General features: G+C 31.0%; 1 long non-coding RNA gene across 1 annotated transcript; it reads right to left on the bottom strand.

Annotated features, from left to right (window-relative positions):
• Positions 1 to 1,146: 1,146 nt before the first annotated feature.
• On the bottom strand, positions 1,147 to 3,007 carry LOC132760080 (uncharacterized). Its single transcript, XR_009629815.1, has 4 exons — positions 2,862 to 3,007; positions 2,529 to 2,622; positions 2,174 to 2,235; positions 1,147 to 1,236 (listed from the first exon to the last, which is right to left on the bottom strand). It is a non-coding gene; the product is annotated as an uncharacterized LOC132760080 (long non-coding RNA).
• Between the last annotated feature and the right edge of the window lie 1,552 nt (positions 3,008 to 4,559).

Genomic DNA, 4,559 nt, shown 5'->3' with positions numbered 1-4,559 from the left:
AAGGCGATGCATTAGCTTTAATTTGATAAGCAAAAATGGATGCCGCCAATCATGTTCAACACTATGGAGAGGTCTGACGACCTCTCCAATAAAACAACTTAAAATAAAATTCTAGACCAAAGTGGAAAGAACTCTTGAAATATAGGTAGTAAAGTTATGACGGAATTAAAATATCATATACATAACTCCTTAGTAATATGGTGTTTTTGAAGACAAGTTAATATTTTGCATTGTATATGTTAAAAGAACAATTACATAAACTATGAACTTCATTCTCCCCCTCTGCTTTTATCATGGCTTGGGACATGCTAGTTACTAGAACTAGGCAGCATTAGGAGAAGTGTAGTTGTATAGTTTGTCCAAACACTAACACATTGTTTCACTTCAATATACTGGATGGTTTGAGTCCACACAAAATCGCTACACTTCTCCCCCATTCAGTGGCCAGATAGTTGCTATTGTAAATGTCACTTTAGTGTCCATACACGTGTAATTCCGGACATCGATTATACTTCTCGTCCGCCATGAAGAATCAGTCCTGTGAAAATAAAAGCAGATTCATATCATTCATAGTAAAATACAAAAGATATTTCATTAAATAAAGTTTTTAGTTTAAACAATTATTTTATTTCGATTGCAAAACAAATTATTGCACCATATATTAATCACTTCCGAGTGCTCCCTGGAATTAACGAGTACTGATGTCATATGAGGAATCGTGACTCGAGTCGGGCTCGAATCCATGATTCTTGACTTGAGAGACAGAAATCTTAACCACTAAACCACTACTCTCCCCTTAAATAAAAGTTTTGCAAAAGATGTTTAATATATTTTCTTATTTCTTCTACATTAATTTCTTTAAAAAAATAAACAGTTCATTAAAAAGAAAAAGGAAAATCCTTTCATTCCGACACTGCACCCAATCATAAATATGGCGCAAAATTGCCGTTTTAAAATGTTTTCAAGATTAACATTTGAACTAAATATGGCACTAAACATAATACTTTAAATCATGCCAACAACTAGTATATAAAAGTACTTCATGTAATGTTGTCACATTTTGCAATTGGGATTACAGAAATTATTAATTAACAATGAAAATGACCAACAGTTATCTATATAATACATTGTTTCATATAAATTTACCTGCATAGTTTGATTCTTGATATCGTATGTGTGGACATTCTATAATGCTCAAATTAGCAAGCAGTATCACCTGTGAATCCCTGCTGTGCTCTGTTGGGATAATAAAAAATTCAAAATTAGCTATTAGATAATACCAATTGCATCTCTAATGACATGGATTTCCATCGATATTTTGATTGCCAACTACAGTAGAGATATATATCAAATATAAGTTAAAATTCAAGCACTTGTATAATATATCTGAACAATTTTCATGTGTATTAGAGAAACCTACAATCTTTTCAGCAATAAAAATACAAATACTTTTGTTAAATATGCTCCTTTCTAGTCATTCCGAGCTTTCTCATTGCATCTTAGCCTTTGAAATTAAACTTTTGCTTTTCTCACGTTTGTCTTATAAACGTCCAACTTATAAATTATCGCAGAATATCTCTGTTAGATATTTGAAGGGCGCATTACGCCTCAAACAAATGTAGTTCTGTAAGAAGGGCAACTATGTTTTTAATTATGGTGTTATGATAGGGATGCTTATCACCCGACAAATGTAGTATTAAAGTTGTCATCCCATAAGTTTCAAAAGGTAGTTCATGTATTTGGCCAACTTTTTGAAACTAAACATTAAAAACCTTTAAATAAGAGTACTATTTTTAAGGCTTAATTGGCCTTTGAATTTCTTAAATGCCATTTTCTGAGTGTCTAATGGGGGAATAATACAATAATCGTCACAACAGCATTAGTTTCATGTTAAAAAGTTAAAAAAAAGGCCAACCAGTGATTATGCTTAGAAGCATGGAGTCAAGAGAAAAGGGATATATCAAAGAAACATTAGACAAATAATTTACATTATTTTTTCATTCTTCATAAAGATCTTTTTGATAAAAATAAGTTGAAACTGCATATTTATTTTGTTTTATTAATCTGTATTAATGCGTTGTGTACATCTTTTGTCAAGATTTTAAGACGCAATAAACTTTATCACAACAATGAATTTGTTCAAGAATAACATTATAATATCATATAAACTTACCTTTTCAATCTCAGGAAATCTTTACTGACAAATCATATGGAATTCCTTTACTATTCTCAGATCTACAAATAGTAACATTTTTTTAGTAAAAGTGCTCTGATAGTGTTAATAAAGCATCCCAGATTGTTAACTGCGTACAGCTTTTATAAACACGTCTTTAAAGAACAACTCAGCTTGATTATCCCTTAAATGAATTAAGTAATTTGATTTTTTTTCAATCTCTACTAAACCTTAATTCACATTACCAAATAATTTTTGTCAAAAAATCTTTTTAATCAAATTACAATTGTCAGATTTGTTAGGGTTTTTATTTATTTATATTTTATGAAAATTCAACATAAAAAGTCATACATACGAGTATGGAGGCTGTTGTTCGTTTTCCTGCTTTATTCCTGCCGTCAACACAAAGTTACTAATTCGTTACTGTCATCAAGTCACATCTCCAGCTCCTTATATGAAAAAGGTTTAATAAAAATATAGGCAACGATCATAAAAAAGATATGTCAAAAATATTAGACTTTACAGGTTAATAAAGGTAATCTTGAAGTGATGAAAAAAAACCCAAAACAACAACACCCCCCCCCGAAACCCCCCCAAAAACAACTGTTATCATAGTGTTATCATTTCAGACCAACTCACTTTAAATATTTTCATAAATCGTTTTCTAGATTTGAACTACATGATATACCTGGAAGATTAAAGTGGAAATATTTTCTAACAATACACCATATCCATCTCTCTCAACAATGAAACAACTTCCAGTCTTACAAATCTGCCGGTACAGAGGTGAAGAAAGCTGCCCCAAACACGAAACCTTCTTGCGAGTAAATAAGTGCCGGTTCCTTCTCGAAAGAATCGTGACCAGTCTTGATCAACTTCCACACGGTTGTCTGCCAAGTCCTCGATTATCCAGAAGTCTTGAATAATAAAAAAGCAATGTTCAGAAACTAATTACAAAAACTTTCTGTTTTAATTTTAATTTAGAACTGAAAAAGCCTTTATTGTAAATTATAGAAAACTATTTTCGAATCTCATTATCATTTATAAACATTATTTTTTTTGGCAATTACAATTTTGTTCAAACTTTTACCTCCATCAGTAATGAAATATGTTCCTTGGATCAAAAAACATCTTCTTTTGACATATAGCCACTACTAGTAAGTAAGCTGTCTCACGGAGATGAATACAACCATCTGTTTTCTCATATCTCAATACATTTCCATAACATTAGAGGCTAATCAGATCAAGGGGAAACGGTAATATGAACAACATTTACATAATGTTATATCAAAATATTCTACCAACAGTCATGGCCATTGGCCATAAAAAGAAATACAGGACACTAAAGGTATTTTATTTGGATGAGGGAAATTTTATTGAAACATATCAATTAGTAACATTAGTAATACTATTTAACAAATATTAGACAATAAAAGAGACATATGTTTACATTTTAGCGAAAAATAAACGACGACAACGCGTAGCCAGGACATCGCAACGGAAAATATTATGACACGGGTTGGACAATTTGAAACCAGAATTGTAATAGAATTAAAGGACATATACAGTATTTTTTTTGGAAGGAAGTAATTGTAATTTTAATATACATGTTAGTAACATTGGAAATACTTTTTAAAACAAATATTAGACAACAGATTTTAATTACAACACATTATGTGTATAGTTTAGCGAAAAATAACCGATGGCCAGCGCAGCCAGGACATCGCAACTGACATTATTATGACACATATTTGACAACTGGAAAACAGCAAAATAGAAATAGGGGACACCATTGTTTTTGATGGCAGTATTTGGGGTTTAAACATATAAATTAGTAGCATTTAAAATGCATTTTAACAAATATAAGACCATTGAAACAAGAATTTTAATAGAATTAAAGGACACATACAGTATTTATTGGTTGGAAGTAATTGTAATTATCATTTTCATGTTAGTAACATTGGAAATACCTTTTCAACGAATATAAGACAACAGATTTTAATTGCAACACAAGTAAAATATGTTTACATTTTAGCGAAAAAATAACCGACGACTCGCGTGGCCAGGATATTGCAACAAATTATTTTGACACATATTTGACAATTGGAAAAACGCAAAATAGAAATAAAAGGGGCATACCGTATTTTATTTGGGAGAAATTGTAATTAAAATATGCATGTTAATAACATTTGATATACATAAATTGTATATTAGACAACAGTTTATGACGACAACAAGTGTACAATATGCTAATATTTAAAGTAAAAATGCACAATAAACCGCGTGACCAGAACATCGGAATGGAAAATAGTCCAACACACCGGGACTCTCGAAGAATCGATACCAGTCTTGATCAACTTTCTTGGTGTCTGCAAAGTCCTTCCCC

This window comes from Ruditapes philippinarum, unplaced genomic scaffold, assembly GCF_026571515.1.
Source record: "Ruditapes philippinarum isolate M1 unplaced genomic scaffold, ASM2657151v2 ctg21356_1_1_1_1, whole genome shotgun sequence".
In the NCBI taxonomy this organism is placed as follows: Eukaryota; Metazoa; Mollusca; class Bivalvia; order Venerida; family Veneridae; genus Ruditapes; species Ruditapes philippinarum.
The sequence above is the reverse complement of the archived record's forward strand: the minus strand, read 5'-3'. Positions and strand labels throughout refer to the sequence as shown.